This window comes from Acomys russatus, chromosome 19 (assembly GCF_903995435.1).
Source record: "Acomys russatus chromosome 19, mAcoRus1.1, whole genome shotgun sequence".
Taxonomy (NCBI): Eukaryota; Metazoa; Chordata; class Mammalia; order Rodentia; family Muridae; genus Acomys; species Acomys russatus.
This window is the reverse complement of record NC_067155.1, coordinates 12356597-12367439: the sequence shown is the minus strand read 5'-3', so window position 1 is coordinate 12367439 and position 10843 is coordinate 12356597. Positions and strand designations below refer to the sequence as shown.

General features: G+C 38.9%; 1 pseudogene; it reads left to right on the top strand.

Moving 5' to 3' along the window:
* The first annotated feature begins 6678 nt into the window (after positions 1-6678).
* LOC127203126 (cytochrome c oxidase subunit 7C, mitochondrial-like) lies at positions 6679-7083 on the top strand (annotated as a pseudogene).
* The last annotated feature ends 3760 nt before the right edge of the window (positions 7084-10843 follow it).

The window sequence follows — 10843 nt, the reverse complement described above, 5'->3', positions numbered from 1 at the left end:
CAAATGGCTGAGAAACACTTAAAGAAATGATCAACCTCCTTAGTCATCAGGGAAATGCAAATCAAAACAACTCTGAGATTACATCTTACACCCATCAGAATGGCTAAGATCAAAAATTCAAGTGACACCACATGCTGGTGAGAATGTGGGCAGAGAGGAACACTCCTTCATTGCTGGTGGGAATGCAAACTAGTACTGCCACTTTGTAAATCTATCTGGTGCTATCTCAGAAAACTGGGAATAGGGCTTCCTCAAGACCCAGCTATTCCACTCCTTGGAACATACCCAGAAGATGCTCCAGCACACAACAAGAAACTTTGCTCAACCATGTTCATAGCAGCCTTATTCATAATAGCCAGAACATGGAAACAGCCTAACTGTGGTACATATACACTATGGAATACTACTCAGCTATTAAAAACAAGGAATTCCTGAAATTTGTGGGATAAATGGATTGAGCCAGAAATGATCATAATGAGTGAGTTAACCCAGAAGCAGAAAGAATCAAATGGTATATACTCACTTATATCTGCATACTAGCCCAAGGGGCATGTCCCACGAAAGCCTTCACTTACCAGGAAACTGAGACAGAGGGGAGGACATCCTATTGGGACACTAAATGAGAGAAGCATGAGAGAATAGCAAAGTAGAAGGATCCAGAGGGTCCTAGAAACCTACAAGTAGACCATTATGATAGGCAAATTTGGGCCCAGGGGTCCCACTCAAACTAAGGCACCAGCCAAGGACAATACAGGAGGTAAACTTTAAACCCCTACCCAGATCTAGCCAATGGTCAAAACATTCTCCACAGTTGAGTGGAGAGTGGGATATGACTTTCTCACGTACTCTGGTGCCTCACATTTGACCATATTCCCTGGAGGGGGAGACCTGGTGGCACTCAGAAGAAGGACAGCAGGTTGCCAAGAAGAGACTTGATACCCTATGAGCATATACAGGGGGAGGTAATACCCCTCAGGAACAGTCATAGGGGAGGGGAAAATGGGAGGGAGGGAAGAATGGGAGGATACAAGGGATGGGATAACCATTGAGATGTAACAAGAATAAATTAATAAAAAAATTTTTAAAAAAAAGAACTACAAGAAGATGCATCCAAAGAGATCAAAGAGATGAAATAATTGAATAAATCCTATAATGAATTACAGGAAAGTACATCCAAACAGATGAAGGAATTGAAATAAATCCTATAAAGAACTACAGGAAAATATATCCAAAGAGATGAAGGAATTGAATAAACCCTATGAAGAATTACAGGAAAACTCAATCAAACAAGAGAAAGAAATGATTAAGACTATTCAAGACCTAAGCAGGAAATTAGAAGCAACAAAGAAAGCACCATCTGAGGCAATCTCAGAGTCGGAAAACACAGGGAATAGAACAGGAACTGCGGACACAAGCCATGCCAACCAAATGCAAGAGATGGAAGAAAGAATCTCAAAATGTTAAAACTAAAAAGTTCCTGACACAAAACACCCAAGAAATCTGGCACACTATAAAAAATCCCAAATCTCAGAATAATAGGAATAGAAGAAGGAGAAGACTACAAGTTCCAAGGCCTAGAAAACATTTTCAACAAAATCATAGGAGAAAACTTCCCCATCCTAAAGAAAGAAATGCCCATTAGCATACAAGAAGCCTACAGAACTCCAAATAGATTCGACCAAAAAAAAAATCCTTCCACCACATAATCATCAAAACATTAAATGTACAAAACAAAGAAAGAATACTAAAAGCTGCAAGAGAAAAAGGTCATGTCACATATAAAGGCAAACCCATCAGAATTACACCTGACTTCTCAACAGAGTCTAGGAAAGCTACAAGGTCCTGGACAGAAGTCATGCAAACATTAAGAGACCACAGATGCCAACCCAGACTACTATACCCAGAAAAACTTTCAGTCGCCATAGATGGTGAAAGCAAGATATTCCATGACAAAACCAAGTTGGATCAGTACCAAACCAAAAATCCAACCCTACAGAAGGTGCTAGAAGGAAAACTCCAACCCAAGAAGACTAACTAAACCCAGGAAAACACAGGAAATAAGTAACTCCACATCCACAAATCCAAAACACAGAAACACACACACTCTACCACCACCATTATCAAAACAAAAGGAACTAACAAACACTGGTCATTAATATCTCTTAACAGCAATGGCCTCAACTCCCCAGTAAAAAGACACAGGCTGACAGAATGGATGCAAAAACAGGATGCATCATTCTGCTCCATACAGGAAACACACCTCAGCAATAAAGATAAACATTACCTCAGAGTAAAGGGTTGGAAAACTGTATTCCAAGTAAATGGACCTTAGAAACAAGCTAGAGTAACCACTCTAGTATCTGACAAACTAGACTTTCAACCAAAACTAATCAAAAGAGATAGGGAAGTTCACTACATCTTGATCAAAGGAAAATATGCCAAGATCATTTCTCAATTCTGAATATCTATGCCCCAAACGCAGGAGCACCCAAATTTGTAAAAGAAACATTACTAAAACTTAGCCACACATTGAACTCTGCACATTAATAGTGGGAGACTTCAACACCTGACTCTCACCAATAGACAGGTCATCAGGATAAAAACTAAATGGAGAAACAAGGAAACGAATAGACATCATGAAACAAATGGACCTAACTGATATCTACAGAACATTTCACCCAAACACAAAAGAATACACCTTCTTTTCTGTACCTCACGGAACCTTCTCCAAAACTGACCACAAAGCAAACCTCAACAGATACAAGAAAATCGAAATAATCTCTTGCATCTTATCAGACCACCATGGATTAAAGATGCAACTCAACAACCAAAGAAACAACCGAAACCCTACAAACACATGGAAACTGAACAACTCCCTACTCAATGATCTGGGTAAGGGACAAAAGAAAAAGAGAAATTTAAAACTTCCTAGAATTCAATGAAACAGAAGGCACAGCATACCAAAACCAATGGGACATAATGAAAGCAGTGCTGAGAGGAAAGCTCATGGCACTAAGTGCCTTTATAAATAAAATGAAGAGATTCCATACTAGCAACTTAACATCACACCTGAAAGTTTTAGAACAAAAGGAAGCAGACACACCCAAGAGGAGTAGATGGCTGGAAATCATCAAACACAGGGCTCAAATCAATAAATTGGAAACAAAGAAAACAATTCAAAGAACCAATTAAACCAAGAACTGGGTTTTTGAGAAAATCAACAAGATTGACAAACCTTTAGCCAAACTAACTAAAAGGCAGAGGGAGAGTATTCAAATCAACCAAATCAGAAATGAAAAGGGAGATACAATGACAGACACTGAGAAACTCCAAAGAATCATCAGGTCTTACTTCAAAAGCCTATATGCCACAAAATTCAAAAACCTAAATGAAATGGACAATTTTCTTGATAGAGACCAACTACCAAAAGTGAATCAAGATCAGGTAAACAAATTGAATCATCATATCACATCTGTGGAAATAGAAACAGTCATCAAAAGTCTCCCAACCAAAAAAAAAAAAAAACTGTCCAGGACGCAGAATTCTTCCAAACCTTCAGAGAAGAGCTAACACCAATTCTCTTCAAACTACTCCGTAAAATAGAAACAGAAGGAACATTATCAGTCTCATGCTATGAGGCCACAGTCACCTCGATACATAAACCACAGAAAGGCTCAACAAAGAGAGAGAATTTCAGACCAATTTCTCTTATGAACATTGATGCAAAAATACTCAATAAGATACTCACAAACTGAATTCAAGAACACATCAAAATTCACCATGACCAAGTACGCTTCATCCCAGGCATGCAGAGGAGGTTCAATGTATGGAAATCCAACAATGTAATTCATCATATCAACAAACTAAAAGAAAAAACCCACATGATCATCTCTTTAGATGCTGAAAATGCATTTGACAAAATCCAACCCCCATTCATGTTAAAAGTCCTGGAGAGAGCAGGGATACAAGGCACATACCTAAACATAATAAAGGCAATACACAGCAAGCCTAAAGCCAACATAAAACTAAGTGAAGAAAAACTTAAATCAATTCCACTGAAATCAGGGAGAAGACAATGCTGTCCACTCTCTGTATCTCTTCAATATAGTACTTGAAATTCTAGCTAGAGCAATAAAACAAAGGAGATCAAGGGGATACAAATCAGAAAAGAAATTAAACTATCACTGTTTGCAGATGATATGATAGTTTACATAAGTAACCTCAAAAAGTCTATCAAAGAACTCCTACAGCTGATAAACACCTTCAGCAAAGTGTCTGAATACAAAATAAACTAAAAAAAAATCAGTAGCCCTCCTATATACAAGTGACAAGCAGGTGGAGAAATTAGGGAAACAATACCCTTAAAAATAGCCACAAAAATCTAAGTATCTTGGTATAACTCTAACCAAGAAAGTGAAAGACTTGTATGAAAAAAAACTTCAAATCTTTGAAGAAAGATTTTGAAGAATATTTTGGAGCATGGAGAGATCTCCCATGCTCATGGCTCTGGAGAATCAACATAGTAAAAATGGTCATCTCACCAAAAGCAATCTACAGATTCAATGCAATTCCCATCAAATACCCACACAATTCTTTACTGATCTTGAAAGAGCAATTCTCAGCTTCATAGGGAAAAACAGAAGACAGAATAGCTAAAATGATCCTGTACAATAAAAGATCTTCTGGAGGAATCTCCATCTTGGATCTCAAGATATACTATAGAGCAACAGGAATAAAAAAAACAGCATGGTACTGGCATAGAAATAGGCTGGTTGATCAATGGAATCAAATTGAAGACCCAGAAATAAGCCCACATAGCTATGGACACAATAGAAAAATGATAGCATCTTCAACAAATGGTGCTGGTCTAACTAGATGTCTACATGTAGAAAAATGAAAATAGATCCATATCTACCACCCTGCACAAAACTGAACTCCAAATGGATTAAAGACCTCAACATAAAACCAGACACACTAAATCTGTTAGAAGAAAAAGTGGAGAAGACCCTTGAACTCATCAGCACAGGAAACAACTTCCTGAACAGAACATCAACAGCTCAGGCCCTAAGATCAACCATCAATAAATGGGACCTTATGAACCTGAAATGCTTCTGTAAGGTGAAGGGCACTGTCAACAGAACAAAATGACAGCCTACAGACTTGAAAAAGTTCTTCACCAACCTGACATCAGACAAAGGGCTAATGTCCAAAATACATAAAGAACTGAAGAAATTAAATACCATCAAACCAAATAATCTAATTTTAAAAATGAGGTACAGAACTAAACAGTGAATTCTCTATAAAGGAATATAGAAGGTCCAAGAAACAGTTAAAGAAATGCTCAACATCCCTAGTTACCAGGGAAATGCAGCCCAAAACAACTCTGAGATTCCATCTTACACCAATCTGAATGGCTAGGATCAAAAACTCAGGTGACAGCACATGCTGGCAAGGATATGGAGAAAGGGGAGCACTTTTCTATTGATGGTGGGAGTGCAAAGTTGTACAACCACTTTGGAAATCAATCTGATCCTTTCTCGGGAAATTGAGAATAACTCTACCTCAGGAACCAGCCATACCACTCTTGGGAATATACCCAAATGATGCTACACCATACAACAAGGACATTTGCTCAACAATGTTCATAGCAGCTGTATTTGTAATAGCCAGAATCTGGAAGCAACCTAAATATCCCTCAACCTAAGAATGGATAAAGAAACTGTGGTACATCTACACAATGCAATACTATTCAGCTATTAAAAACAAGAAAATTTTGATTTTCGCAGGCAAATGGATGAAACTGGAAAAGATCATCCTGAGTGAGGTAACCCAGACCCAGAAAGACACATATGGTATATACTCATTCATAATCAGACATTAGCCACATAATACAGGATAACTACACTACAAAACAGAGTCAGAAACATCAACAAGGACCAGGTACGTTATGGACCTAGACCCACTGCTCAGACGTAGTGGCACAGTCTAGTTGTGGATCCCATTTCTAGTGAGTAGGGACTACTTCAGGCATGCTCTCTGGCCACCGAACTTAGATCACTTCCCTGTGGCAAGATGGCCATGCCAGGCTACAGAGGAAGAGGCTACAGCTAATACAGATGAGACTTGATAGGCTGAGGTCAGATATTAGGGGTAAAGGGCTCCCCTGTCTGAGTACTAAGGGAGGGAGGGAGGGAGAAAGGATGAGGGAGGGAATAAGGGAGGGGGGTACAATCAGGATGTGAAGAATTTAAACTGCAGAAGCAGGTAACTTATGTTCCTAATTCAGCCATATGGGACTAGCTCTGAGACTGGCTGAAACGTGAATGTCTAGGCACAGACAATGACTCTTGTTGACTAAAGAACCCCTATGAATTACTATCAGATGCCATTCTTCATATGGCATGAATAAAAATGTACAGATATTTTCTTTTCCTGCTCATACAAAGAGCAGAACTCCAGCCTTAATTGTTCCATGCATTATGCACACCTTTTATATGCTTGTAATTTTAGGACTGTAAAATGCTTGTGAGAAATTACATGCTTTCAGAACAAAAGAAGCAGACACTGACATTGGATCAGACCTGACAGGATGCATTCCTCACAGCATACTGGACATTGACATCCTGATTGGAGAAAGTGATTGAAAATAAAGAAGAGGGATCTTCCCTTTTGGTTTCCCGCTCCAGAGAGCAAGGTCGAGAAGAGAGGAGACTGAGGTGTTGTGGCCATTTCTTCCTCCTACTTTTTCTGGGTTCCTGGCAGAGCTTACAGCAGAGCCATGTTAGGCCAGAGAATCCGGAGGTTCACCACCTCCGTGGTCCGTCGCAGCCACTATGAGGAGGGTCCTGGGAAGAATTTGCCATTTTCTGTGGAAAACAAGTAGCGGCTACTGGCTATGGTGACTGTGTTCTTCGTATCTGGATTTGCTGCTCCTTTTTTTAATAGTAAGGCACCAGCTACTTAAAAAATAAGGATATTTATTCCAACCCTTTAACAGGATGAAGAATGTTTAAGAGATGATCTGAAAGCTGGATTAAACTCTTGAACTCTTAAACTACACACAATTGTAAATAAACTAATGAAATAAATTTAAAAAAAAAAAGAAAAGAAAGAAGAGGTAATATAGAAATGTACAGGGAAGGTAGAAAAAAAATAGATCAGTGAATCTACACCTCAACTTAATGCCTCAATTGTCACTCACAAGATATTTTTAATTCTACTTGTAGATTTCTAGGACCCTCTGGATCCTTTTATTTTGCTGTTCTCCCATGCGTCTCTCATTTAGAGTCCCAATAGGATGCCTTCCCCTCTGTCCCAGTTTCCTGGTAAGTGAAGGCTTTTGTGGGACATGCCCCTTGGGCTAGTATGCAGATATAAGTGAGTATATACCATTTGATTCTTTATGCTTCTGGGTTAACTCACTCATTATGATCATTTCTGGCTCAATCCATTTATCCACAAATTTCGGGAATTCCTTGTTTTTAATAGCTGAGTAGTATTCCATAGTGATAGGCAGATTTGGGCCCAGGGGTCCCGCTCAAACTAAGGCACCAGCCAAGGACAATACAGGCGGTAAACTTTAAACCCCTTCCCAGATCTAGCCAATGGTCAGAATATTCTCCACAGTTGAGTGGAGAGTGTGATACGACTTTCTTACGTACTCTGGTGCCTCACATTTGACCATGTCCCCTGGAGGGGGAGACCTGGTGGCACTCAGAGGAAGGACAGCAAGTAGCCAAGAAGAGACTTGATACCCTATGAGCATATACAGGGGGAGGTAATCCCCCTCAGGAACAGTCATAGGGGAGGGGAATAATGGGAAAATGGGAGGGAGGGAAGAATGGGAGGATACAAGGGATGGGATAACCATTGAGATGTAACAAGAATAAATTAATAAAAAAAAGATATTTTTAATTCACTGATACAGAATTTTGTATATAGATGCAAAATAAGTTGTAGATAGAGTGGTATAGAATTCAAATGTAAGATTATATACATTATATATATGTATGTATATGTATATGTTCTATTCTAATGTGAGCTATTGTACCCGTATATGTAAATTATAATACAGGTTTACTTCCAATGCTTTGAAAGTGCTATCAAGCTGTTTAGGGGAAATGTTATACAAGTTAAATGGTAGAAGGTTAAGTCATAGTCATGTCAATTGCTAGTCTACTTTTATCAAAAGAATATACATCTTAGGCACAGCAGATAGATATGACTCTATAGAAAGACAAGGTCTTCAAAAACCCAGAGACATGCAGAATATGGCATTTTTAAAATGTTTTTTTATTACATTAAAGATTCATTGACAATGAGACAGGTTAACTTCTGACAACACCCAGCCTACCTCAAAGAAGATGATGAGCATCAAAGAACCTCCTTATGGAGATGGCTTCAAATGTGGCAAACTAGCACTGGGCAAATGGCCCTCATTTCTACCACAGACAAAATTCTGCCTAAATATAGGGCAAGTTTGGATGCAGGCAGAGTTGACGGCCAAACTCTGCCAAAACAGGGTAAGCAAGTCCTCAATAGTTCCTGCCTCACAAATATGTCTGTCAGATATATTGGGCCAGAAGGCTGAAGAAGATGCTACAACATTATAGAGTTTTGGGTGGTTATTCAGGTAGAAAATTGTCTCTGTCATCTTTTTATGTGGAAAGCTACTAACCTGCACTCCTGGCATACTCAGATAATCAAGTTTACTCCTTCTCAAGTCCCTGAGGGAGTTGAAGACCAGGTAGCTTAGTTTTACAATGAAGCTTAATTGTTTAGGGGTTAAGATGTTTTTAGGTCTAGATAGGTGTTCTAAGTTGATAATGACAATATGTGATGGAGACTGATTTACATTCAGAAATTTAGATGCACCAAGATAGGAAAGATGTCTTCTTCAAGGCTGACAAATACAAATAGCCAAAACACTAAGAATGTAACATTTATATAATTCCTGATTGTGTCATAATGTAAATCTATATGTATAAAAATCAAATAATTAAGAAAATTTATTTTTAATTTATATATTCACTTTATATCCTGATCATGGCTCCCTCCCTCTTCTCTTCTTGGTCCTTCCCTCCCACCCTGTTCCCCAACCACTTGTCCTCAGAAAAGGGTACTTTCCCTACTAACCCATGTCAGCACATCAAGGAGACCAGACGAGGCAGCCCAGTTAGGACAAAGTGATCGAAAGAAGACAACAGAGTCTATGTCATAGACAGCACCTGTTCAACTTACTAGGGGACCCACAGGAAGATCAAATGCCCGTTGGTTACATATGTGTAGCAGGGCTAGGTCCAGTCCATGAAGGCTCTTTGGGTGGTGCTTCCATCTCTGTATGCCCCCATGGGTCTAGTCTATTAGACTATGTTGGTCTTCTTGCAGCATTTTTGTCCCCTAGGGTCCTTTTATACTCCCACCCCCACCCTTCCTTGGGACTCCACAAGATCTGCCTAATGCTTGGCTATGGGTCTTGCTGGCCTCTCAGAGAATGGTTAAGTTAGGCTCCTGTCTGTAAACACAGCAGAGTATTGTTAATACTCTCAGGGGTTAGTTCTTGGCTGGTCACTCCTCCAGTCTCAACTCTATCTTAATCCCTGCACATCTTGTATGTAGGATACATTTTGGTTTGAATGTTTTGTAGGTGGACTGGTGTTCTCCTCCTACCACTATCAGTCCTTCCTGGCTAGATAGTAGCCATCCCAGTCCTGTGTACCCCACTGTGAACTTAAATGTCTCACAGGAAATAAATGAAATAGGACTTGACAGTGGATTTACACCAATTGAAGCATATGTGGAGATGAGTTAGAAAACCTGCATAAAAGAAAGTGCTCTGCAAGCTCTTCTTTGAACAAAGAGTTATATCAGAGTATCCAACTCTGTTAAAAGATACAGTAACAAGAATTCCAAGATATTTAAAGTGGGGAGATGTTCTGTGAAGTAGCAGTCATCAAAGAAGAAACTCAATTGCTGTATCAGTTTCCACTCTCACCAGCAGTGAATAAGTGAATAAGTGTCTCCCTTTCCCCAAATCCATGGTGATGTGTCATCTTTCAGTATTTTAGACCTTGCATTTTGACTGGGACATGATAAGGTCTTAAGTTAGTTTCCATTTGTTTCTCTGCTGCTGAAGATATCAAACATTTAAAGCATGGTTTCTCAAACAGCTCTACCTCATATTTTGAGGAATCTCTGTTTATCTATGCCCCACTTTAGTTTCTTTATTTCCTTTTTTTTTTTTATCTTTTTTTAAAATATATTTATTTATTTTAGTATACAATGTTTTGCTTGTATGTGTGCCTACACACCAGAAGAGGGCACCAGATCTCATTATAGATGGTTGTGAGCCATCCTTTGGGTGCTGGGAATTGAACTCAGAACCTTTGGAAGAGCAAGCAGTGCTCTTAACCTCTGAGCCATCTCTCCAGCCCATTTCTTTATTTCTTGATGATGAAAAATTTTGAGTTCTTTATATATTCTGGTCACTAACCCTCTGTAAGCCGTATAGCAGAAATTTTTTTTCCATTCTGTATGCTTCCTTTTTACATGAATGATAATCTCTATTGTTGTACAGAAATCCCAATTTCCTGAAGTCCAATTTCTTACATTTTGTTCTCTTTCCCTCTTTCCCTCCTTCATTCCTTTCTCTATTGTTCTCTTCTTTCTTTCCTTTTCATTCATTCATCCACTCATCCTTTCTTTCTTTCATTTAACTGTCTTTTTAAGACAGGGTACAGTATTTTATTATCTAGCCCTGTCTTGAAACTTGTTACTTAGAGAAATCTGGCCTCAAACTCATAGAAATCCATATGTCTCTACCTCCAAAGTACTGGGATTAAAT